The sequence below is a fragment of the Phacochoerus africanus genome, chromosome X (assembly GCF_016906955.1).
Source record: "Phacochoerus africanus isolate WHEZ1 chromosome X, ROS_Pafr_v1, whole genome shotgun sequence".
Taxonomy (NCBI): Eukaryota; Metazoa; Chordata; class Mammalia; order Artiodactyla; family Suidae; genus Phacochoerus; species Phacochoerus africanus.
The window spans coordinates 42,814,751-42,842,334 of record NC_062560.1 but is presented as its reverse complement, the minus strand read 5'-3'; the positions used below and the strand labels follow the sequence as shown (position 1 = coordinate 42,842,334).

The window sequence follows — 27,584 nt, the reverse complement described above, 5'->3', positions numbered from 1 at the left end:
ATTCTCCTGGCCTGGGCTGCGGCTGTACAGGGGCCGGAGGGGGGTGGGGGGGGCGGGTGTCCAGTGATTCAGCCACATGTGGTAGAGGACCAGGGGACCCACTTCCTTGGGGTCTGCACATCAGTGGAAGACACCCACCCTGGTTGTAGCTGACTTGATCAGACTCTGGCTCCCTGAACTGGTAACTGTCACTTTAATATAGCTTACTGATTAAACTCAGAAAAATGCAGCTAAAAATCTTTGCCAGGAACTTGTGTGGACTTACTCTCTGTTCCCTCTTCTCCCCCCCCCCCCCCCCCCCACTCCTTGTTCTTATTCGTTTTGTCACAGGAATGAAATGCAGATAAACTCTTTAGAAAACTTTCGTAGGAAAAGCGCCTCGTGTGATCTGGAACAAAGACATTTTATAATCAGATTTATCAAGCTGGGAAGAGGGAGTTTTTAGCGAACGGAAGCAGCAGCATTCTGTCACCAGGAAATACTGCTTTATCCAGAATGGGTAAGTGAAAAGTGGCATTGCTCCCTAATAGATGTCATATGGTGTGGGGGGGAATTGTAAAATTGTTCACAGACCCCTCACAACTGTGTCGAACCAAAGAACACATCAACAGAGTGAGGAATTCTAAGAGGAAGCAGCCCAAGAATACAGCATAAAGGCTGAAAAGAAGCCAGGTAATTAACACAGATGAGTGGAGCGTTCCCAGTTTAGCCAAATACATGTAGTACAACCAGTTTGGCTTCTCTCCCCCCCCCCTTTTCTTTTTTATGAGGGGAAGGAAAATAAAAGTGAGTTCTTTGGGGAGAGGTTTGCGGCATTACCTTTCTGTGGCTATAGATTTCCATTTAGTCGGAACAGTGTGCCTGATAGATAGTTGAAGAAATGCTTTCAGAATTAGTCGATTTGCCCTCCTTTTCCTCCTCCTACCCCAGGATTTCAGAATTTGGTTAGAAGTCTACAAAATGGAAGTTTAAGCAATGCATTGGAAACATTTCTTGCTGATTGCGAAGGGCAGCTGAGATGGTAATAGATTTAGGTTTGCATTTGTGTCCTGAATTTTAAGACTGTTCCATTTGATGACATTAGTACAGTAAAAGGGTGGTTGTTTCTCTGTGGTTCGTTTTGAGAGCTGTTTCGACACATGATGATCAGCAGTTCTTACTGGTGTGCCTGTGTCTCTCTTTCTCGGAGACCTTAAATACAGTTTTCGGATCTGAAATCTGAGCTGCCACTAGGTTAACATTTTCAGAAAAGGACAATGAGGCTTTGAGTACCTGTGTTCTGTACAGTAGGTTCTTGCTCATGAACTGTAAGGAAACACAATTTGCTATCAGGGATGAGTGCCTTGATTTCTTGATGTGGCTTCTTAGGAATCGGCAAAGTGGAATAAAGTAAGAAAATAAGAATGGTGGGTGGCTCCCTGTCTTTTTACCAGTTTCCCATTGGTCTATAGAAGCAATCATGTGATGTCCCCTTATAGAATCAGATGGAAAAATACTTCTTCCTTTCACGTCTAGCAAACATCTAGGGCATATGGGTGATCTCCCTGGATGTGTGTGTGAAGAATCTACATAAATCATTAAAACTGTTAGTGACAGAATCATAAGCTTTGGGTTCTAGAGGAAGCGGTGTTATTTATTTACTTTGTAAAGTCCCTGATTTCAAATTGAAAGTTTGGATCTGCATGGCTAACTTTGGGTTTTCCTTCTCTTACTTTCAACATCTTAACATCCTCACCTCGCAGGGGGAACCTGTATGAGAACGAGGGTAGCAATTCTGCACTTTCTCTCCTTGACAAAAGGAGGAGATGAAGGTGGAGGAGCAGGAGGTGAATCTAGTGGGCTCTGTTAATTGGTCTTTTTTTTTTTTTTTTTCCTGCTTATGTACTTTGAGAACTTTTTAAGATGATTTTTTTTTTCTCGGACTTCTTAGCTCTCAAGCCTTCTGTATAGGTATTTATTTTTAAAGAAATAGATAAAGAGCAACTGAAGCACAGCCATGAAGGGCCAGTCCTCCAAGAAATGAGATGAGTGACCTAAACTTGTGACAAGTACAAGTTACTTGACTTAATTAAGGTGTGGCAAGGCTGTGGAACCACGCTGCTCCTTTCCCTGGAGTACACGGACTTAGAGATCTCAAAGTCTTGAAGACAGAAAAATGGTGACAAGGCATTAAGCTATTGCCAGGTAATTTATATTCGACTGCTGGCTTGTGCTCACTGCTTCACAATTATTTTCAGCTCTGTATTTCATGTAAATACTTGGGGAGAAACATGATGATTTCATAATCTGTCTAAACACGGCCATGCTTCATGGAAAAAAAAAGCTTCTATATAATTTTTCGGTTCTACTCATCCATTTAGAAGCCATTGTTTTGCATGACAGAAAGAGGACAAGAAGCAGGTTGAAACAACAAATGCTAGAACAAATTCCAGAAGCATTCCTTGAGATCTTCATGCTTTCGATTCTAGGTGTTCTTCTCTGTTATCCGTTTATTACTTTCCAAAAATAACACGGAAAATAAATAACAGAGCATTCATTGCCCTGAATGCTTTTTAAAAAGGCATCAACAGCAGGCACGAATCTTTCGTCTGCGAGGCTGTGTAAAGCTCCGGACTGAAGGGGCTCAGGTCAAGGGGCAGACCTCCAAATAATTGCGCTCCAGCCGTATAGATGTTGGCATCATCAGGAACCCGAGCACGTTCTCTTTGGGCTTGTATTTTAATGTTTGCTGTGGCATGCAATTTGGCCCAGTGAAACTTCTTGAGGTGTGTGGGGGGGTGTGTGATTGCAAGGGGGAACTTGGCATCACTAGCGGGGGACAAGCGGCCGTTTGTCAGAAGCTAGATAAGCCTCACGGTGTTGTTCCTATGACAACTGAGGGGCTGGGTGTTGAAATGTAGCTTTAAGTTCTCGGTTTGCAAATGTCACTCAGACCTCCCACTCCAGCCTCACTGAGTAGGCGGATAATGAGAAGGGGGGGGGGAAAACCACGAAGCAACCTAAGTACCTGCGTTCAGTTCCTGTCTTCCTGGCTTGCTTTCTGTGTACCCATCACCATGGGAGGGGTAAACACAGGTCTTGAGCAAAGCGATAGGTCAGGGTCACGTAAACGGAAAGGGGGTCCGAGAAGTTGCGGGAGGTAAATAACGACAGATGGGGGGACTAAAGAGGCAAGAGACGTCGGCTTCCATGAGTTCCTGCAAATCCGTTCTCCAGCGCTGACCAGCAGTGCAAACATCTTGAACCCGTTATTGTATAGCTCTTCAGCAGCTGCCCATATTTCCTTAAATGCAACGTGGGGAAAATTCCTTTGGTAGCCGAATAGCTTACCCCGTGGGCATAACATTGCTGCATCTCCCCAGGACTGCCTGTGGCACGCCCGGGATTCATTCATTTAAGGGCCATGTCTTTTTTTTTGGTCTTTTTGTCGTTTTGCCATTTCGAGGGCCGCACCCGCGGCATATGGAGGTTCCCAGGCCAGGGGTCCAATCGGAGCTGTAGCCGCCGGTCTACACCACAGCCACAGCAATGCGGGATCCGAGCTGCGTCTGCAACCTACACCCCAGCTCACGGCAACGCCGGACCCTTGACCCGCTGAGCAAGGCCAGGGACCGAACCCGCAACCTCATGGTTCCTAGTCGGATTCGTTTCTACTGCGCCACGACGGGAACTCCTAAGGGCCATGTCTTTACGTCAGTTATTTATCATTGCATAGCTTGTCGTTTACTCCATGGGAAAGATCGGTCGTGCGATTAAAGAAGTGGTAAAACTTAAGTATGTTACCTGGTGTCCTTCCCTGCCTTTTAAAAACCCTCAAAGATTGTTGGAGACCTGATATTTGTGGAAATGAATGGGCGGATTGAGTCTCGTGGCACAGTATAGTTGGGGGGATGGGATAGTTTAGGTGATTGGGGGGCACAGACTAATGGTGCCGTTGGGGATTTGCCATGCCTGAACGCAGCTTCCTATTTTCCGCCTCTCGATGTGGTCATGGGCGTGTCCAGAAGTTCGAGAGGCAAAGATGACTTCAACGGGTTTTGCCCTTTCCTTACTCTATGGGTGCACCCTCTCATCTGAACTCCAAAAAGATCTGAAACCCACCAGATTCTAACGTCCGAAATTTGAGAGCAAATCCTGACCTTACGTGGCGTGAAGCTATTGATAGTCTTTATTTCATCCCACTTGCAATGATACGTTTCTGTGGTACTATATAGAAATGATTGGTTTTTCAATTAAAGTATAGTTGATTTATAATGTCATGCCAGTTTTGGCTTACAGCAAAGTGACCCAGTCATACATATTCTTTTTTCTCACATTATCGTCCATCCTGGTCGATCCCAAGAGACTGGATAGAGCTCCCTGTGCTGCCCAGTAGGACCTCATTGCATATCCATTCTAATGTACGTTTGCAGCTACTACCTCCAAACTCCCAGGCCATCCCACTCCCCCCGCCGATCCCCCCTGACAACCACAAGTCTGTTCTCTATGTCTGTAGACGTTATTAATGTCTATTTGATCTAGAGTGTGGGGGTTTTATACAGACAGAAGAGTCGCCCTCTTATCTTGGTAAAATCATCATCATCATAATCAATCTGAATATCAGATAAGAGTTTGCAGGCCTCTAATTACTGGTATGCCCTGAGCGCGTGTTCTATGCCAGGCACTGCCCTAAATGAATCTAGAATGGTGTCTGGTACCCAGTAGCTACTCTGTAGACGTGTTTTGGTATAACATGCTTTCCATCTATTAACTTGCTGAATCCTCACAAAAACAGACGAGGGCCAATATGCTTGTTAGCCTCGTTTTCCTGGAGCAGCAAAGTGAAGCAACTTGCCTGAAGTGTCACAGCCAGGAAGCACCAGAGCCAAGATTTTGAAAGCAAGCAGTCGAGCGGCGGTCTGCTCTTAAATGAATCCACTTCAGGTACGAGGGAGGCCTGGGGACGTGGCCCTGGACCTCTCGACTGACTCAGAGGGGTGCTTTAGCTGTTTATTCCTAGTCCCCGCATGCCTGATGACATCATCCCCGTGGTCATTGCCCGGGGGCTGCCGCCGAATGCTTCTAGCAGGTTCTCCTGGATCCCTGGATCGGAGGTGGGGGTTCCAGGGCTCTGAGAGGCTCTTCATCCCTTCATAGGCTTCCCATCCCTTCATCGACCTCCATCAGCCGTCCGCCTGGCTTCTCTATCCTGAAAAATTCAGATGCACCAAGTAACTTTTGCCTTGGCCCCAAGGAAATGATCTCGAACAGTGGCGAAACATCTTTTTTGTAGACATTTCCTGGGCCCTTAACCCAGCGGGAGGCCTGGGCTCTGAGGACACAGCAAGGGCCCCTGTGGGGAATTCGGGCTGCCCGTGGAACTAGGATTCATGACTTGGAATCTCCAAAAAGACACGTGTAGCAGTACTACTCAAAGAAGTCTATAAGGTGTCTCTCCAATCCCTATATATTTCTTCCCCACTTCCCTAGCCCGACCCTGCTTAATTTTTCTTCACAGCGCTTCCCTCTAATAGTCCAGCATCCTGTAGGTTTTGGCTTATTTGTTTGGCATTTTGGTCAAACGCCAGCAGTAATATTATCTTTGAGAAACAAGTGTTGAGGGTCCTAGATTGATTTCTCTTTGGTCTCCTTATCCAAACTCATCCCCTCCTATAAATTTCAGACTGTTAGAAAGAAGGAAATTGGTTCTGGCCACTGGATTTTTCTTCCTATGAGTTAGCGCTTTTATGTTCACAGCTATGAGAATTTCTTTTTCTTAAACAGTTTCAGTTGTGCAATCAGAATTTGGAGAATCGTGGTCTTCATTCAGGAGGGGACGCTTAGCGACATGTGAATGGAATCACTGAGTATTTTTAAAATCCTGACCATTTTAAATCACGAAGGAGAACAGGCAAAGTAAAATAGTTTATATGTTAGGAGTTAACTTCAATTTAGATAGGGAGCTGGGGAGCTCCATGTAATATTTATCCCAGTGAAAAATTCTAAGTCTCTCACCTACTTGCCACCCTTTTCCTTTGAAGAATTTCTTATTTAAAAAAATCAGTTTAAAGCAATCACTCTACTGATTAAAGAATGTAAGTGATTTAATCTTGGACATTTCCTGGCTCAAGGTTCTTAAAGGCTCAACTCTGTGACCTATTGTCTTTCAATCCTATAGTCTAGTCTATACATTCCCAAGCATTTAGGGTAATCTAAAATCTAAAATTTAAAAATACATGTATTACTAACTGTAAATAATGCGGTCATTTTAAATACATCATTAGAGCGCTCATAGAACTGATTGTCTTTCTTGAATTCTTAAAGAGGAGCGGCCTGTAAAAGTTGAATATAGTATACTTTTGTTAAGTCCATGAAGTAATTGAGACCTTTTCTTTTTCTTAGCTGTGTTTGTCTAGCAAAATACTTTCTAGTTGCTGTCTTTTAAATGGTCAGACTAATAAAGTAATGACTTGCTTAAACATGAAGTATAAACTGGTGATTCTAAAGTGGAAGATGGAGTCGTTGAATATGACAAGCAAGCTAAGGTTTTATTTTAAAGGATCTTCCCTGTCTGCCTTGGAAGAGTTTCATTCCCCTTAAGCACCTGTTCTGCTGAAAGCCCATGGCTGGTGGCGCTATTGAAAGAAAGCTTCGTTTTCCCCACCTTTCCTAAAAGCAGATGGAGAAGGACTTTTCAAATGAAAATCCTTTGATTTCTCTCAGTTAGGATTTGTGGGATGTATATAAAGTGAGACTAGAGTTCTTATCAATGAGAGACACGGAGGGAATTTGTTCAGGCCCAGCAGAACCTTGCAAGGTGCTTTCATAGTTCTGATTATCGGAAAAATAGCTCCAGACATCCAGATATCTTCCAGCGAGTAGCAAGTATGTGACAGTGGTGACCCGGATGCCGAGAAGGTCGCAGCATCCATTGACATGTGTGCTCCCTAAGAGGCCCAGGCTTTGGAAAACAAGCAGGCGTGTGCTTTAAGCTCACTCTGCCCCTTGCTAGCTGAGAAAGTCACCCCAGTGATGTCCCCAAGCCCCACAGAGCGGAGCATCAGTGCTAGCTCCCAGGGCTGTTCTGTGTGATAACACATGGAAAGCACAGGCTGTGGTCCCTGGAATAATGGTACTTAACCCACTTGAGTTCCTTCCCAGTTCCTTCCAGGAACAGACGTCAGTGTAGTCTCAGAGCCCATGGAGCCATTCTAAGGTGTATGTTCTCCTTCGTGTCAGCTTGAGCCAGAGGGCAAGCATGATGGTGGCTGCCATTTCTGCATGGCTTTACCCGCATCAGCCTGTTTAATCCTCTTGACAACCCACTGGTGCAGTGATTATGCCCATTTCCCGGATGTGGACACTGAGGCACAGAGAGGTAAAGGGACGTGCTTTGGGCCACTCGGCTGATAAGCTGTGGAACCAGAATCCGAGTCCAAATAGGATGGTGCCAGAGGGTAAGGCCTTCTGGCAGAAAAGCAGACTAAAAGTTGACTGAACCCGAAAGTCGCAGAAAGGGCCTTCTCATCTCTATCCTGCCAAGTGTCACATCTTCCAGGCCTGGCCCTCTCCATCTCGAAATACAAAATTGACTTTTTTCTGCTTCTTATTTCACAAATCAATGGGAGCCGTTTTAGTCATTTGTCTCTTAGGAGTTTGAATGAGGCCAGCGACGTCCACGAGGGGAATTCCTTGTTTGCAGCTGATCTCATATGCACTAACACATTGACTCATGTAACTTCCCCTATTCTTTTCTCGAATGTTTTCACTTGAAAGCGGGGGTGGAAGGAAGAAGTCTGAGCACCTGGGCCCTAGGGATGAACTTTCGTCACCCTTTCTGGAGACGCTTCAATCCGGTATCGAACTCCTCCGTAGAAAATAAAATGCATACAAGTCACTCATCCCCTCATATTTTCTCCTTTCTCTCCATCGTGTTCCGGGTGCCATCAGGAGGGGCAGCATTTCCAAGTAGTGAATTACAAGAAGCCAGCTACGTGCATAAAACCCCATCCCTGGATGAGGCGTTCATTTCCAAGGACATGGGAAAGGGCTTTCGCCTTGAGAATTTCCTCCTCCTTCAAACTTGGCTTGAGAATTTGCCTTGGAAGGCAAAGGGTAGGCTCCCCTCGCCCATGGGTTCAGAGTGCTTAGGAATTTCTTTTCAAAATCTCCTGGCCTTGAACTCAGCCTACCACGTATAGGAGGATATATTAAAGCATACCTGTCTCCCTTCTTTCATTCATTCATTCATTCATTCATTCATTCCTCTAGATTCCCATGTAACTCATTCAACGCCTACCTGCCGACAGATGAAAGAAAGGACCGGGTGAGGGTCCATTAGGGGAAGGAAGAGGAGTGACTACAAACTCGCTCTTTGTTCCTTTCACCTCAATGACTACACTTTTTTTTGATCCTGTGCCATCGTGGAGACAAGGCACATTTCACAGACTGACATTCAGAAAAGGCTTTAGGCATCTTCCCTTGGCAGCTGGACTTCTTTTTTAAAGAAAGGGAAAGAAAGGGCTCCTGACAGGAAAATGATGCTGAGAAATGGTTGTGTTTTTTTTTTCCTTCTTCTTCTTTTATTTATTTATAAGACTTTGATTTTTTCCATTAGAGTTGATTTACAATGTTCTGTCAATTTCTGCTGGACAGCAAAGTGACCCAGTCATTCATATATACATATTCTTTTTCTTACATTATCCTCCATCATGTCCCATTATTTTTTAAAATTTTTTCATTTTTTTCTACAAAGTTGGATTTCTTTCCTTTTTAAAATTTACTTATTTTTAAAATTTTTCTTCTTTTTTTTTAATGGTGCTGGAAGAAGGGCCAATAGTAGGGGATGTGTCAGTAAATGCAGCCTAAGAATTCCCCTGAGTTTTTGACTCATTTCTCTGCGGAAAATTGAGAGACCACAAAGGATGTGTCTTGGAAAGTGATTTTTAAGTAGCATTGCAGCTGCTTTGGAGGTGAAGGTCCTGCTGTGCTTTCAATTAAATTGATTATGTGATTTTGAAAATGTCTCCAAGTGAAGATGTGAAAGTTGAAGGGATACCCTCTCTTTGGGGGTGCTGGGGACAGAGCGGAGGGCTTATGCTGCTAACACGTCAGGAAGTGTTACGTGTCACCTTGCGGCAGTTAGGAATATTTTTTCCCCAAGGCAGACGGAGCCATACTCTTTACTTGTGATTTTGTAGTGATTTAAACCTGGGTGGCATTTTCCATCGTTTTTTGCAAAACGCGTAACTCACCATGCAGGTTCTTTGGGATGGCACAGACCTCGTGTGTTTTCCGAGGCAGCTTGGATCACAGCAGCAGAGGCCATGAACCTGGCTTTGTATTTTGCTCCGTGAAAGGTGAAGTCGACCTTGGCAGTAGATAGATATGGCCCGATGGAAGGACAATTTAACATCGATTTAGGAACAAACCCTTCACCCTCTAAAAGAATGGTTCCTTATCTCAAGGCCCTTTTCTCTGAGCAAGATCGAATCAGGGCTGTTTGGGAAAGTCTTTTTCTACCTTGTTCTCCATCCTGTTGGGCAGGCATACTCTACAAGAGTCTCCCTTGGAGTTCCCATTGTGGCACAGTGGAAACGAATCTGACTCGTATCCAGGAGGATGTGGGTTCGATCCCTGGCCTTGCTCAGTGGGTTAAGGACCTGGCGTTGCCGTGAGCTGTGGTGTAGGTCGCAGACGCGGCTCGGATCCCGAGTTGCTGTGGCTGTGGTGTAGGCTGGCAGCTGCAGCTCCAACTCACCCCCTAGCCTGGGAACTTCCATATGCCGTGGGTGCGAGTCTCCCGTATCTTCTACCCTTGGACAGCCGGGAGAGCAGAAAGAAGCTTGCTTGTTCTTTCTCCCCTTCACTCCCACACGATTTCTCTTGATGCTGGGGAAAATGATGACGTGCCCACAGCTCCTGTCCACCTGGCCCTTGAAAGTATGGGATCCTTGGTACGACGTTCACACAAATTGTCCTGGGTACCAGCCAGATCTCGTAAGCTTGAGGCAGAACAATTGCCAAGGATGTCATGTGGGAAATGTCCATCTTACAGAAATGCTTTTGCGCATCTTCCACGTGTCAGATGGTGTTCTTGGTCTGGGGAGACAGTAGGGAGCGGGAGCCCTTGACTGCGTGGCGGGCGGAGGCCAACGGTATTGGATCACATGAGGAGATGCGAGGCATTAGAAGGTGCTAGAGAGAAAGATAAGACCTGGTCAGACAGATAGGGAGCCCCCTGGGGTCCAGGGAACAGCTGCTTCATCCAGGGCCGACAGGAAACTCCTCCCTGATGCTGTGATGTTGGCGCAGGGGCTTACCTGTGGGAAGTGGGGAGCCAGCCACGCGTGGATCCTGGAGAAGCGGATTCTAGGCAGGGAAAGCAGAACCGTTGCAGTGGAGCTGGGTGCCAGCTCGGTGTGATCAAGGGACAGAAAGGAGGTCGGTGCGGAACAGCAAGCCAGGGGGAGAGTAGCGGATGCGATCTGGTAGGTAGTGAATTGCAGACAACGTAGGGCCCTGTTGGCCGCAGTAAGAAGCTGCTGGAAGGTAGCAGACCATAACTGAAGTGGGATGGTGTTCTTTAGAGGCAGGTGATGTCTGTAGGGGATCCTGGAGAGCCCGGGCCATTGTGCCTCATAACAGGGTATGTGCAAGTTGGGTAAGGCTCTCTTTTGGGAAACCGCTGTTTTGATCATGTCAGTTATTATGATCTGGAAACCTTGGTCAAGAAAGAGAAAGTTGCTATCAACTCCTTATCAGTGAAAGAGCAAAAAGGGGATGATTTTTTTTTTTTTTTTTTGCTGTCACATCTCTTCCTTAGAGGGATGGGGGTCCTTAGTTTTCCAGCAGTGGGATGCTGTGATTCCATTTATCCTTGCCCCAGGCGCACTCTCCATGGGGCATATGTCTTTGCTGATTTTCCACTCGGTGAGAAACAGTCGAGACTTTCAAACTGCATGGTTTTGAAGTCATGCTGGGTTAAGAATGTTTTCCTGTAGCCCCTCGTGTTAGGTCCAATCCATGGATAGGTTCCCTCCTCTGATTCAGCACCAACAATGTTACCATTTGATACAGGTTAAAACGTCATGTTATACAGTGCTCCTTTTACAAGGGGAGGCAGAAAGGGAGCTTAGGAAAAGAAAAGCAGCTGACCAGTTGGGAAGAACGGGATGCACCTCCTTTCTTGCAATTTGTGTTCAAAACCCCTTTGCAGTTTCTTGAAGGTAGAGTTGATTGCTGTCAATGCATTGCAGCCCCTTGTCATCATGCTCTGATGGGAAAAGTCCTGCTTTTTTGTGTAAGGTAGCTGCAGTTTCTGTTAACTGGGAATTTCCATGTTAAGAAACATGGCATCAGTGAGATGCGACATCAGTGAGACGCAGATCGTTTTGTCAACCTCGGCCCACGTAGCCAGTCCTCATCACTTACAGGGACTTGAGAACTATTGGTAGGTGTTGTCCAGGTTTCCGTTGCTTTCCACCACCGGAGACTCCACATCTAATTTGTAGCCCCTAGCCGGACCTAGCCTGACTCGTTAGTTATGCATGGGGGTTAACATTCATCTTCTTTTAGCCCGGGACCCACCTGCAAAAAAGAGTTAGAGGTTTTTGTCATTTATAGTTGAGTTCAACTGGACCGGATTTCCTTACTGCCTCTGGCTGAAACCGACTTGAGAGAATGACAGTTTTGCTTGGAGGGGAGGAGGAGACATCCGTAAATCTGGGAATGTAAAAGTGATTTGCAGAGGACAGCCCCAGTCTGCTCCTTTCCATCCTGTCCCCAGCCCCCCAAGGTAGGAACCCTGTCCCTAGAGAGAGGGAGAGAGTGTGTGTACACCAAGAGGAAGCTGACCCCCTTGGATACACAACCTTGTCGGGTGCCCCGCGAGAAAGATGTAGGCCTGGATAATGAAGGATGTGGGGGAGCCGCCCTTGCCTGACTTCTTCCTGGCATCCCACATAGGGTGTCCGTTCTTGCGTATCTCCTGGGAGACAGGGCTGGGCTCCTGACTTGCCTGAGCAAGGAATTCAGGAATGGACATTCAAGCCACCCTCTGCCCCCAGCTCCTCCCGCATACATCTCTCTTGACCATCCCGACTTTCTAGGTGCAATACAGAGAGCTAGCCAGTAAGGTCCATCTTCCACCAGCCTCTGACTTTCCACCTTTCAAGGAGACACATATATTGCCCGTGAAGTCATGTGTTCTGTTTGGCCCTTCCTCTGAGGCTGGTCTTGTCTGATGGTCTCCCCGGGGGCTTGACCCGGTTTTTTTTTTGCCCCCGCCCCCGATGACCTGGGATTTTCCCCTTACTTCCCCCACGACCATGGACAATTTGGTGCCTGTGTTCTAAGCCCTTGATATTTCTGCTTTTGACTGGAGTCTATTCTGGTAGACTGGGCACTGCAAAATGAGTCAGTTCCTGCAGTTTGGTTACAAGTTCTCAAAAAGTATTTCAGAATGTGGATGTGGTCAGCAGAGTCATTTTCCAGGCATCTAAAAGGAAACCCACATCAACTGTAACAATCGAGCTGCGAACCGATGGCCCTGTACCTGCCCTCACATCTGAAAGGAAAATTCTCCTTCACGCTTGCAAATCACATGTGAGCTGTCTCTGTTGGCACAAACAGCGTGATAGAGGTTCTGGCCTTTGTCCCTATTTTTTGAACGTGTGCACTAGTTGGACACACATAAAACTGACTTTTGTGGGCTGGAATCTTACAGGATTCAAACACAATTAGTACAAAGTGTGAAATGTGGGTTAGAGACAGAAACCTGGAGAGTTTCAGCTAATGCCTGGAGGAAGAACTAAGGTGTTTTAGATTCTAGCAGAGTTCATGGAACTATAATTGTTTACTAGCAAAGTTCTGAACCTATGTAGAATTAGCAGTGATACTGATAAAGAAAATTCAGTTCTTTTCAAGCTTTCAGAGAATTTCAAGTTTGACGTAACATCGAGAGAATAGTTCCATTCAGCCTAGGCTTCAGGAAATAACCATCGCGAAGTTTTTATCCTCTGGGGTAGCTGTGAATGAAGCAAAATGTTGACTGAGTGCTTAGTTGCCAGTCTTGCACCACCCAATACAGTGGATGGAGTTTTCAATAATAAGAAAGAAAACAACATGGAAAAAAAACGGGCAAATGGTTTGAACAAACACTTCACTAAAGAAGGTCCCCAAATGACAAATATGTCCTGGAAAAGATGTTCCGTATCATTAGCCAGTAGGAAAATGCAAATCCAAAGGACAGTGAGCTACCACTACGCACCTATTTGAATGGCTACAATGAACAAGCCTGACCATACCGAGTCTTGGGTAAGTTTTCAGAGGATCTAGAACCCTCATGATACAGGTAGATAGAAATGTCAACTGGTACCAACATCTTGGAAGATAGTTTGGCAGTTTCTGAAAGTGTTAAACTCACACCTGCCTTTTGATCCAGATCCACACCTAGAAAAAGAAAGCATATGTGCGTATGAAGCCTTGTACATCAATGTTTACAGCAGCTTTAGAAGTAATAGCGAAAAATGGGAAGCAACCCCAATGTCCACCTCAGGTGAATGGATCAACAGATTGTGGTGTATCCATATGATGGATTATACGCAATAATGACAAGAGTGAGTTATTGATATAGCCAACAACACAGATGGCCCCGCACGAAGTGAAAAAAAAAAAGCCAGACCCCCCCCCCCAAAAAAAAAAGTGCATACTGTATGGTTCCATTTATAGAAAATTCTAAAAAATGCAAAGAAATCTCTTATGACAGAAAGCAGATCGGTGGTTGCTTGGAGTGGGGAGGTAAGGGGGCGCAAATGGGAGTGATTACAAAAGGACGCGAGGAAACTTTGGGGCTGGTGGATAATTTCACTATCTTGGCGGTGGTGATGGTTTCATGGGTGTGTATGTATGCCAGAATTTATCAAGTGGCAGCTTAAAATATGTGCAGTTTATTGTGTGTTAGTTCTTCCTCAATTAAAAAAAAAAAAAGAGCAACCATTTTATAGATGGAGAGGTTTAAAAATGGCCTCATTTGGCCAACTGAAAACTTAGCCTCTCTTAAGGGGGAAAAAACCCAATGAAGTTTTAATGGTTTGGGGATAGAAATGTAACCTTCTAGTACAGACGAGAAACCAAAATTAAAATGTACACATGATAAATGCGACAGCTTTAGTTCCTCCCATTTACAAGCTATTGAAACCAGTGGTTCAGAGAGTATGTTGTAAAAAAACAAACAAAATAAGAAAGTCTGTGGTCCATCACTGCCTGCCTGGTTTACTAGCATTGGCACTGAAACACAACTACTGTGGCACCCATGCATGATGAGGTCTGAATCGCTTTAGGTCTGAATCGGGGTTCCGATTGCAACGTCGTGGAAGTACTATTTTCGTATTCTCCCAGAGTTCGATAAAATAAAAGCTCTTCTGTTGGCAGGATACGTGAAAATCGATCAAGCACTTTCATAAACCTCATTCTGTGTGATCCTCAACGATCCCACAATAGGTACTACCTATAATGATACCTATAATGATCTCATTATAGGTAGGATAAAGTATTATCCTCATTTGCTTGGGGAACCAACTGGAACCCAGTGAAGCCAGGCTATGTGCCTGGATCACCGAGCCCCCCATCTTCTTGGGCAGAGGTCACCATTCTCCCTAGGGCACCTTGCAGCGATCCCAAACTCAGGTCATTGAGTATTCGGCCAGGACTTTTTTGCTTCATCAATTTGGCAGGCTGGAGTCCCTTCTATTTGTATAGGAGGCGTTGGTGGCAATGATCCCCTCTAATCCCGTTTCCCCATCTGTAAATAGATAATAACACAACCACAGGCTTCGCGAGGTTGCTGTAAGGGTCAAAGACTTTTGTGTGAAGGAGCTGTGAGAGTCGGACAGAACTGTATACACAGTGGGTGTTGACATTTTACTATGTGATTGCCTTCATCCGGCCTGATTGCTGATGGCACAGCACCGAGCGAGTGGCTTCGTAAAAACCAACAGGGAAACACGAGCGCTTAATTCCATTAGTTGCACTGTGGCTTCCATCAGGATGGCCAAGTTTCATCATAAATGAAAGCTGGTGCCCTGGATCATTTTAAAATCCTTCTTTAAAGGAGCCAAACCATCATTCATTTTGTCCCAGCCACTGCAATGGTAGAGCTAAAGGCAGGTGCCATTAGAGTTGACTTAGCCAAGAAGGTCGTTCCATGCCTGTCACCCCCTTTCCCCTTGCCCGTGTTGACTGACATCTCTCTTTGCTTCCTGTCACTTTTCAGTGGCCCTCTCTCTGGTTAAGGAGCAGCTGCCTTGGCAGAATTCTTGACAGGTCTGTTACCACCCAAACTTGTCCCCAGCATGTGTGATCAAAACTGCGTGGGGACCACATAGCCTTCAGTACTGTTTAGGATGGCATTTCACAAAACACATTTTCAAGAGAGGAAAAAAAATTCTCTGGTCCAGTAAGTTCAGGAAAAGCTGGGTTGAACAACATTAAATGCGTTTCTTTCCTGCAGGACTTCTCAGAACCTTTCATATTTGTATTGAAACTTCAAGAGGAGTGTAGGGTACATCTACAACACTTCCCAAACTTCATAGAGGCCAAGAACTGTGGGGTTTTTTTGATGAATCATCTCTTGGTTTAATACTCCAAAGAACACACTTTGGGTAATGCTGTTTTGTAACCTGTTATTTGATATATTGGTAAAATGACAATTTTCCTAAGAATCTTCTGTCTGTCTCCATTGGCATCTAAAACAAAACAGGACTTGTTTTCTTGACTGGGTCTTGAGAATTCCAGTTTTCGAACTTGTTATTTATGATTTGAAAATTCATTCAAGTTTACTTAACCTTAGCAAATCAAGAGATACAATAATCTGGGAACACAAAGATTGTAAGATTTTGCCTACGGATGAAACTCAAGCGAGGGAACGCCTGTTTCTGGGGTTTTCTTTTCTTTCTTTTTTTTCCCCCCACCAAATCCTCTAGATTCTGTCCTTTTAAGGACCTCCGTTTATTCCATTCCTGATTCTGTGACCCATCCTGGCTTCTGGGGGGCAGACACAAAAGAAGAGTGGCGATGGGCACACCATCCCAGGAGGATGAGTTTGACTCTCAGCATGAAAAGAATGATTGTTGTGTGGATTTTTTTTTTTTCTTTTTACAGTTTGTTCTCCAGAGTATAGAAAGTTTAATGATCAGGATGGGACTCAGAAGAGAGAGAGAGTCAGAAGGAATAGTAACTGTCAGTGAGAAATTTGGACAGTGTCCATGCCACTGCCTACCAGCTAGGAATGGGGGGCGGAGGGCAGGAGAATGAACCTGGGATTGGGGATTGAGTGGGGACAGGGGAGCCGGCGATGCTGGACTTAGTAAGTTTGGGTTCATTCCTGGCTTGTTGCACCTAAAGAGGATGTACAGACACAGGCTGGATACCCCAGGAAGGCTCAGTCTTGTGGTTTGGATGGCTCATCCAGCTCTGAGGTTGACTGCTCTGTGAGCGCCGCCATCTTGCATCCCGAATGTTCTCAGTAGACGTCGAGGGTTCCCCTTCATTTCCGAGCTCCTGCCTACCCTGCGCCTTCTCTAAAGGGGAGGATCTGGCCATTGCTTGCTTTCGGACTGAAAATTCCTCCTCCAGCACGATAACACATTCTCTTGGGCTCTTCGAGCCGGTCCTTTCAAGGTTATACTATCCTTCAGGGCCGCTAACCCATCCTGACCCCTTTTTTCACTCACAGAAAGAGGAACCAGATGTCCCCTGTGTTACTTACCATCAGTATAAACAGTAGTTTTGTTTCTGTTATTTCTTCCCCTTTCAACCTAGCGATCAAGTTGGCCCCTGCTGTTCCCCGTGCCTCCCCACCCTGCAGAGGAAGAAAGACTTCCTTCCTTCATCTCTCGACATGGCCCAAGCCTAGGAATCACCTTCCCTTTCTCTTCTCGGATGCTGGATGCTCAACTTTGCTAACTTTTTTTTCTTTCTTTTAAACTCCTGAGAGTCAGAGCTCCTGTATCCTTGCCCTCTCAACCTTCTGGTTTTCTCCGTCGGATAAACTTTCTCTTCTACCTACTTCATAGAGGACACCCGTGAAGCTGTGACCCCATTGATGAGTGCCTCGGGGTTGTACCTGAGTGTTGGGGCTTCTCTTTTGCTCCTTTTTTTTTTTTTTTTTTGTCTTTGGTCTTTTTAGGGCATATGGAGGTTCCCAGGCTAGGGGTCCAATTGGAGCTGCAGCTGCCGGCCTACACCACAGCCACAGCAACACGGGATCCTCAACCCACTGAGCGAGGCCAGGGATCACACCCGCATCCTCGGGGATGCTAGTGGGGTTCATTAACCACTGAACCACAACAGGAACTCTTCTTCTGTGCCTTCGTATGGCTGTGTTGACCGAGGTCTCTCCTCTTTGCCCTTTGTCACTTTCACCGGTCCTCTGTCTTCGGTCTCCCTTTTCCTTTTGACTTTCCAGGCTACTTCTGTGACCATCTCAAAAATCCATCTCCAGTCGTAAGCTGAGCCCTTGAGCTTTCGCTACTTTCCTGTTTATTTTTTAGAATCTGACTTTGAATTAGATTGATCGCGTTTCTCAAAACACTTAGATTTGTTCTACAGAATTGTCCACGCCCTGCCAGAATCCTTCACTGCGAGTGTAGACATAGGACAGCATCGACTAAGAAGGAGGGAAGAAGCGGAGAACGATGCCATCCTGGAGACTTTTCATGGCCCTGGGTTTATACTCGGTTATTACCACCAAAACATTTTGGTTTCCTCATGACCAGTGGGAGAACTGGTCACACACCCACTGGGGCGGGGGGGAACCACTCTAGGAGCAGATACGTGATGTGTAGGTTAGCACTTTGTATGGTTGTCTTGCTTCCATTCTCTAGACGCTGAAACATAGCCAGTTACCCCCCCTCTCCTCGTTTAACTCGCAGCAGAACAGTCTTCCTCTATAGATCTCAGCTCGCTTTCCCATTTTCTCTTTGTTAATGCAGGTAGAATTCAGGCTTTCATCCCTTTCCTCTTTGCTGAGTGTCTTGTGGGTGTTGGAGCTGCTGGGTCATCAGATAGTAAGTATGATAAATGCTACATTTCGTCCTCCATCACTTTCGGATCCTTTTTATTAGCCCCTCTAGATCTTCACACGTATCTGTTAGCCATCTCCCCATCTCTTCCTTTGTGGGATGAGCCATTGACACAACCCACATAATTTGACAAATCAACACACCACCATAGACCTCATCATAATTGAAGCCCAATGGTAGCTTCTGGGAGTCATCTGTGATTTTTTTTTGGAAGAGGCTTCATTTGATCACAGCATAGTTCATTTTGTAGCCGTCACAGGCAAAGGAAATTGCAACCTTATGGGTGTTCCCTTTGTTCTTTCTTCTAGCCTCTTCTCTTCCCATCCCCCCCACCACTCCCTGTTCAATTCTCTCAATGTTTTTTTTCCATTTTCTCCGAGCGAATGTGTCACATGGAATGAAGGCAGTTAGGAAAGCCTTCCTGAGTGAGCCCCAAGGTTAGGAAAATATACTCCTTTACAAATAGCTTGGTCCTGGAAGGACCCACAAATGCTACAGAAGTGTACCATAAAACTAAGACGGGAGGTGAATAATGTTTAAAGGATAAGGCAATGTAATAAGCATTTTCTTGAAATGGAGATACTCTCCCATTGTTCCTGGTTATTTGGGTCTGTCTTTAACAAGTACTCATGAAAAGATAACTAGGATCCAGTGTACTGTGCTAGTACCTGAGGAATCCCAAGAGAGTGGGACTCGCAGATGTCACCTCTCCTGGGAAGCCCACCCACAAGGAAAACAAAAAGGAATGGGACGCAATCCCTGCTTTTAAAGAGCTCACATGTTCATAGGGAGATGTGTTTCCCAGCAAATGATGAAAGAACAATGTGCTTGTGTTTCTGGCTGAGACACAGACTGGGAGCTGGCCCGGAGTAATATGCAGTGAATTTTGAGGAGGACCCCAGGAAGCCCCCTTCTAGACTCTTCTAGAGTCTCTTTGAGCCAGGCCTGTCAGAGGGAGAAGAGGAGTTTCTTTTTTTGCTCTTATTTCCAAAAACGAGTCACCTTACTTTTATATTCTTCTATTTGGGGGGGGGGGCAAAATATTTCACTTTTTTTTTCAATAAGAATTCCTCACCACATTTGCATATGGACAACAGTGTCTGAAGAGAATTTAGGAATTTTTTTCAGAGAAGGGGGGCGAATGACAGAGATTTGCCCATGGATTTAGCACAGTTAATTTCTGGAACTTGTCCTTTAAAAGGCCGTACCTTAGGTGAAAACTATACTTTTTGTCTGAGTGTTTTTACTGAGTAAAAGGATTCATGTTTTCATCCACCGCGTGTTGAAAACAAAACAAAAAAAAAGAGTTGGTTTTCGTGGAGAAGGATTAAAGGCATGCACCTAATTGCTAAATATTCTTTTTTTTAAAAGAACTGGTCCGAGGCGGTCTTTATTGGGCTGTGAGTGGTTTCGCCTTTAGAAGCTTGTTTTAGAATCTTGTGCTAACCCCACGCCTCTCCAGGCCTGTTCAGACTAGAATTATCTGGCAGGGAATTTTTTTTTTTTTTTTTTTAATGTCTCGAGCAGGAACATCTCAGAAAATGTTCACCTCAATCTTCAAGTTGATTGGCTGAGCAATTTACTAAATAAGTAATATGAGAATCAAATGACCATCAGCTGGTAGAAGTGTTTTTGGTCTGTGTTGGTCACAGGATTTCAGGTATGCAGGAGCTGGACAGATTGCAGCCTTGCTTGGCTCAAATCCTCCAATGGGACCCAAAAGGAATCCAAGTTCTCAGGAATGTACTTTAATTAGACACCTGTATTTTAAAAGGTTGGTTTTTTTTTTTTTCCCTCTGGCATAATTTCACCCTGTGATACCCTGAGTATAATAGGCATGCCTTTCTTTCCTGGGCCACAGTGGGAGCTAATTAGACTTTTGGTTCTTAAGCACGTGGGAGGCAGTTTGCTTGTTACAACCAACTTCATTGAGGCCTCAGTGATACACAGAGGACTGCACATATTTCAAGTATACGATTTGATGAGCCAAGGTAGGCAAACACCCATGGTCGCATCACGACGGTCAAGATCATACATAGCACCCAACACCTCCTGTAGCCTCCTTCTGTCCATTTTTGTTTGTTTTTGTTTTCATTTAAGTGATTTTTGTTTTTTTCCATTATAGTTGGTTTACAGTGTTCTGTCCATTTTCTACTCTATAGCAAAGTGCCCCAGTCACACGTACATACATACGTTCTTTTTCTCACATTATCCTCCATCGGGCTCCATCCTAAGTGACTAGATAGAGTTCCCAGGGCTGTACAGCAGGATCTCACTGCTTCTCCATTCCAAAGGCAATAGTTTGCACCTATTAACCCCAGATTCCCAGTCCATCCCACTCCCTCCCACTCCCCCTTGGCAACCACAAGTCTCTTCTCCGAGTCCATGAGTTTCTTTTCTGGGGAAAGGTTCATGTGTGCTGTATATTAGATTCCAGATATGATATTTTTTTTTCCTTTTTTGGCCACCCCGCATCATATGGAGTTCCCAGTCCAGGGATCAGATCTGAGCCATAGTTGTGACCTAAGCCCCAGCTCTGGCAACCCCGGATCCTCAACCCACTGTGCCGGGCCGGAGATCGAACCTGTGTCCCAGTGCTCATAAGACACCTTGGATCCTGGTGCACCACAGTGGGAATTCCTCCTTCTGTCTGTTTTTATATAAGATCTGCTCCATGGGGGGGGGGGGGGTTGTTCGCTTTTTTAAATCGTTGCTGATTATTTTTATTATAGTCAATTACAATCTTCTGTCAATTTCTGCTATACAGCAGTGTGACCCAGTCATACATATACATACATTCTTTTTCTCATACTGTCTTCCATCATGAAATGAACTTTGTGTTAGACTAACACCAAGTTGATTGGCTGAGCAATTGACTAAATACGCGATAGGAGACTCAGAATACACACTGATGTATGTTCTGTCAATCTATAAATATGCCGTCATAGTTGACTGCATAACTGTTAAGTTACAGAAGGCTGCTGGTACACGTGCCAAAACATGTGGACTATCATGAAAGGGAATTGGAGGGAACATCTAGAGCCAAACACAATTTCGACTTGGTGAAGGTGACATTTCTGGCCGTGCTATGAAATCAGTCGTCCCTCTTCATTTACTGCCACATGCAGTGCTCGGGCTCCAAATTTCTTTTCAAAAAGGATGGTTTCTAACGTGAGGGATGCTTTGGGGGAGGCAGAGGAGACTCATCCAGACAATTCCTTAAAAAGGCAGGGAAGTCCACTCTCCCTGTAGCGGAATGAGCCGCGAAGCGGGATTTCGTTCATTTCCCGTGACGCTTGGATGAGACCGTCTGCTTGGCTTTCAACACATCGGTGGGTTTCTTCACTTCTTGGTTGGATTCATAGGTCAGCCCTGTTCTCCTTCTGGAGGGTAAGCTTTTCAAATTCTGGGTTAATGTTCTCAAGAAAGGGTCTTTCTCACAATTCCAAGCAGGCTTTCCAACAGCAGGTGGCAGGCTTAACTTTGAACCAGTCTTTTCCTCCCTTGAAACTCTCTTTCCCATTATGTGAACCTCAAGCACATGGTCTTTAGCCAGAATGGATGGGGTTTCTGGTTGGTGTTCAGGACTGTCTTTGTTTTGTGTGTTTACGCTGTGAATAGATCTTGAGCAGTGCCATCACTCGACCCTGGGGTTTGGGTGTCTTCTTAATTGTGAGAGAATAGAATTATGTGATTTGCCATTTTTAGTTTGACTTCATAAGACTTCTAACACGTATTATTGTTGAATAGTCTATCTTGGAGTATATTTCTTATATTCTATTCTCTAAATTTTGATAAACTTTAAAATGTGTCGTGTTGCTTACTGGATGACACTAATAAATAACACTTTATTTACCGTTTTTCCCTTTCGTATGCCCTAGATAAATTTAAAAGTAGGAGAGAAAGACCATTGGAACTGTAAGCTTCTTTAGACCTAGGAAGATTTGGAGGATAGATAGGGTGAGCTTTGAGAATTTAAAAAAACCCACCGTATTCCCATGTTCTAATCTAAATATAGACTAAAATTTATAAAAGATAACAACTGGACTTCCCGTCATGGCGCAGCAGAAATGAATCTGACAAGGAACCCTGAGGTTGCTGGTTCGATCCCTGGCCTCGCTCGGTGGGTTAAGGATCTGGCGTTGCCGTGAGCTGTGGTGTGGGTTGCAGATGTGGCTTGGATCCCGCGTTGCTGTGGCTGTGGTGTAGGCCGGCAGCTACAGCTCTGATGTGACCCCTAGCCTGGGAACCTCCATATGCCTCAGGTGAGGCCCTAAAAAATAAAAATAAATTAAAAAAAAATAAAAGATAATAACCCATTGGATTTGGGTGTTAAAACTAACCAAGCTAAACCCTTGCCTCACTATAATTGTTAATCTTCTTATTCATAAAAGTAGTTATGAACATTTAGTGGTTTATGAAATATAAATTTGTGTGTTCTATAAATACTTCATTTTATTGGAGTATATTTGGCTTACAATGGTGTGTTAATTTCAGGTGTTCAGCAAAGTGAATCAGTTATACATATATAGTGTGTGTGTATATATATATGAATGCTCATATGAATGCTTTATTTTATATCGAGGGTAAGAGTCAGCTAAACCTGTACAAACAATCTTTTTTCCTGCTTTGCTATATATATACCCTGGCATTTTAGGCAGTGCCAAAATATACTTCATAGATGGAGTTGTTTTTAATTTATCTAAAAAAGAAGAAACCCAAGCATCAAACAAAAACCTACTTCGCTTTATAAATTCCACCCTTCTCTTTCCCTAAGGGCTAACCACCTGGTGAAACACTATTATTATAACTTGGCAGGTGGGTTCCCTGTTAAAATTAGATATCTGTAATTAAATAGTTAGATAGTCGAATCATTCCCTGGAAATTTATATATTTATAGCTCTCAGAAACCTGGTCATCGTTTCTTATACCTAATACATTTTTGAAAAGCTACTTTTTGTGGAGTTCCCACTGTGGTGCCATGGATTAAGAATCTGACTGCAGCAACTCTGGTTGCTGTAGAGGCACCAGTTGGATCCCCGGCTCAGCACAGTGGGATAAAGGAGCTGATGTTGCCATAGGTCACAGCTGCTGCTCAGATTCAATCCCTGGCCTGGGAACTTCCATGTGCCATGGATACGGCCGTAAAATTAATACAAAATAAAATAAAAGCTATGCTTTTGGTCACTAACTAGTTGTGTCCAGCCACATGTTCAGTCAAAGAACAGTAACGTTCTAAGTATGGCCTTTTTTCCTAATTTGTTTCTAAATGATAGCCAAAGCATTTTAAACTCCTAAGAAGGTCAGATTCTGAAACGCGTGTCCTTGGAGCAAAGATGCATGGTCATTTACATTCTAAAAAAAAAAAATCCTAAACTTTGAAAACAATCATTGGCTACAGCGGCCCTGTGCTAATATAAAAACACCTTCTTGGAGATACCAGGCTTTTTCCTGCCTTGGGGCCCTTGTTCAGAATTGTTCCTCTCTGCGACGTTCTCTCAGTCCAGGTGTGCCCCCAGTTCTCCTTCTCCTCCTTCAAGAAGCTGCTCAAATGTCACACCCGCAATGTGGCTTTCCCTGACCACCTTCTGAAAAATAACCTTCCTCTTCACTTTCTTGGATTCTTCGAAGAAATGACCATATATACCTGTTGAGTTTGTTTTTCATCTTTCCCTACTTGGACCTTCAGTCGCTGAGCCCCAGTTCCATTTAGAGTCTTGGTCCAATGTCACATCCCCAGTGCCTGGCCGAAACTAAGGAGAAGGCACTCAGGGGGCATTTCTGGGGTCAAGGATCGAATCAATTAATCAATGCCGAGGACACCTATCCTCGACCCTTTTTTAGATATCTAAGTTGTATAATTGAAGAACTTGCTCGAAACTGACATACTGGTGAGCTGCTGCTGTGAATACTTTGCGATGTATCTTTTTTGCCCTGTTCTTCAGTGATTTAGACCTTTGGTAGAAATGACTGTATCATCCTGAGTTGATAGAGGAAACAGTGTATTTCCCCTGCAATTTATTTATGGCATCATTGCTCCGTTACCCAAGTTAAGGTGGCATAAGGCAAACAAAGCTGCTCCACCAAGGCCACAGTGAAATGGTAGATTGGGTTTTGTTTGCTTTTTTGTTTGATTTTCACACACACACACACACTGCAAAAACATGCCAAATAATCAAGTGGAGATTTTCTCACAATCATGTAGTCTCCAGAAGGGCAGGCATTTTCATCTTTTTTGTTCACCGCTGGATCCCTAGCACCTGAGAGGGTGTCTGGAACTTGGCTTAACATCACTCGATCAATACATGTTGAGTAAGTAAATAAACGGAGAGATTGTTTTAAGTTGCATCTGTACATGGGCTTATTGTTAGCATGTCAATAAAGAGAACGTGCAATTGAAATCACTTGATAGCACTTCCACGTAGGTTTTCAGGATTGATGTCCTCTCTTTCCTTCCACAGAGCCCCTTCCCAGAAGGCTGCGGATCGTCGTAGCTGCTGGAATGTGTAGGTGCCCTCAATGGCTCAGTAGCCAGTGTAGATCCTGTCATTTGTAATCAGTAGCTACATCTGGCTACTGGGTCTCTGATGGCACCTTCTACCTTCTGATGGCCCGACTGAGGTTATTGGGAAGTCCTCAGTAGTGAAAGCTCTACCTTGATTTACACACACACACACACACAGAGTCGAATTCTGGGGTGGGTGGTAAGTCTTCCACCATTAGTTGGAGTTGAGGAACCATCAAGGTTTTGTGAATGATGAGGTGCGTTTGATTTCAACACCATGAAGGGGAGGAATCTGGATGTTTTATCCATGAATTGTTTTTCTTTTCACTCTCTTTCTCTCTGTCTCTATCTCTGTTTCTCGTCTCCACTGGGGAAGGTATCATTTGGTCACAAAACTATCCTTCTGCCTATCTGTCTGTCTGTCTGTCTATCTGTCTGTCAATCTGTCATCTACCTATCTTTTGTATCCATCTATCTTATCCACCCATCTAGCCATTCATCCGTCCATCCATCTTTTTCATCTCTTGACATGGCATGGCATTCTCAAAATAAGGCGGTACTTTAAGTTGAAGGAAATGTCACTTGTAGTGTATGTGCAATCCCAGCCGTGCATTTGTGACTTGTGGTTGTCTTTACCTGTGGTAGAGAAGATAAATGCCAGAAATCTTGAATGCAGCGGGCAGTTATGTTGAGATCCAATGTGAGAAGACTTGCAGGCCCACCATCCAGGTCTGGGCATGAACCTGGCATACAATGTAGATTTCTGTGTTTGTTGGGCAACAGCTACATTGTCTGCTGGGTTTCAGGCTACCTGGAAGCATGTGCTTCGCAGCTGTTTTCATCCCCGCTTCAACTGTACTGTTTTAGAACCCTTTTTTGCAGTGGCATAAACCAGTGGACTTTACCAGTGGGCAGTGTGTAGAGAGAGGACCCCAGGAAAGCTGATCACCTTTGCAAAAGAGGATTTTGTTATGACTTCCCCAAGATGGCGACACACCTGCCCAGGAAACTCAATGAACCAGAGACCAGATGTCATCCCATCCTTCCTTCTCTCTACCTCAGCTCTCGAGGATTGGTCACCAAGCCGTGATTAAAATTGGGGTTTTATTCCTATTTAGTATCAGGAGGCATAGCCTATGCACACTGCCCTGTCTCACCGTTCCTTCTCACTTCGGCTTCCTGCCCACCTGCAGGAACCCAGTTTCTTTCCGTTCTCCCTTTATCACAGCCTCACGATTTTATCAGTGAATGAGTCTCAGTCTCCCCAGAATCCGTATTTCTCATGCTGCCTCAACCACCTTCTCCATCCCTTGCTTCCTCCAGTGAACGCTGGAATTCAGGTAAAGCGGACTTTTTTCATCTCTTAGGAGAGCAACAGAAGAGCAGCTTTCTTATGGAATGACAGAGAACTTGTAAAGATAAACCACCAGTTTCCAGGAGGAAAGGAAGAAAATAATGATGGAGATAGCCTCTGGAAAGCATCCTCTTGTATATGGAATAGATGGTCAGAGTGGACTTGCTATAAAGGACAGGGAACTCCACCCAAGATTCTGTGATAACCTACGTGGGAAAAAAAATGCGTGTATGTCCATGTATAACTAACTGAATCACTTTGTTTTACAGCAGAAATCATCACAGCCTTGGAAATCAACTGTAATTTAATAAAACTTTAAAAACTACTCTTATATTCTGTTTTATTGTGGTCTGTTCCTGCTAAATAAATTTAAATCTCCAAGCACTAAAATAAATAGATCGGTCTAAACCATTAAATGTTCATTAGTAAGAAAATAGAACTTTCAAAGGAGACATTGTAAACCCTCGGTTATATGGATGGAGATTTTCAGTGAGAAAACATGGAAGTGAATATGAATTAAGAGACGTAAAGGAGAAAATGGATATAAGAAATGAAAAGAAAAATGTCTGTATGTAAACGTTGGTTGTAGTGATATGATCTACTTTTGTCACCCTACGTTGAATTCAGTCAAAATAAAGCAAATGACTTGGAGCTTTGAAAAGATCGTGCTTGTGTGTGTGTGTTGACTTTATCCCAGCGCCTTTGTGCCCTGCTAAGAGCAAGTCATTCCACTGGAGGTATTTGACAGCCTTTGAAGAGTTAAGAAAAGTCTCTGGGAAGTATGGTTATGTTTACTCAATTATCATTATCCAAGGGACAGTTTTCTTTCTCCTGTCTCCACTCCCATACTTGTGATGTCCTGAGTCCCTTTGACTCCGAAGAGAATGTTGACAGTGGAGCCCGGTGTGAAGAAGAACTCCCTAGTTAAATGGTTAGGTTTCCTCTCAAGTCTGAGGGACCAGCACTGAATTGATCCCCAAAGCAAAGATAAAGATGCCAGTGACCAGGGCCTTGTTTCCTCACTTTTTCTCTCTGTGGGACCCAGGAAGGGACGGGCAGGGGTATGTTGGCTCTAGAAAAGGCACAGCACCCTGGCTCTATTATTGTTTTTTTTTAACGTTCCGTTTTGAAGCAATTTCAGGCTTTAAGAAAAGTTACAAAATTGGAGTTGTGGCACAATGCACACAAACCCGACTAGTACCCATGAGGATATGGGTTTGATCCCTGGCACCACTCAGTGAGTTGAGGGATCCAGCATTGCCGTGAGCTGTGGTGTAGGTCACAGACCAGCTTGGATCCCACATTGCTGTGGCTGTGCGCAGGCTGGCAGCTGCAGCTCCATTTTGACCCCTAGCCTGGGAACCTCCATATGCCACAGGTGCAGCCTTAAAAAGTGAAACAATATGTTAAAACATTAACATAAGGACAGAGCTGATGGGGGTTGAAAATGGTGCAGCTCTTTTAGAAAAAAGTTTGGCAGTTCCTCAAAAAGTTAAACAGAGTTAACCGTGTATATGACTAAGCACTTCTGTCCTAGGTATATACCCAAAAGAATCGAAGGCAGCTACTTAAATGCATGTACACACATCATCACAGCAGCACTGTTCCTGTTCATAATAGCCAAAAGGCTGGGACCAACCCAAATGCCCATCAACTGATGAAT

The 27,584-nt window shown here is 44.5% G+C and overlaps 1 long non-coding RNA gene across 1 annotated transcript; it reads left to right on the top strand.

Annotated features, from left to right (window-relative positions):
- Positions 1-29: 29 nt before the first annotated feature.
- On the top strand, positions 30-26,582 carry LOC125118622 (uncharacterized). The gene is made up of 3 exons (XR_007132862.1): positions 30-181; positions 331-499; positions 25,935-26,582. It is a non-coding gene; the product is annotated as an uncharacterized LOC125118622 (long non-coding RNA).
- Positions 26,583-27,584: the final 1,002 nt, after the last annotated feature.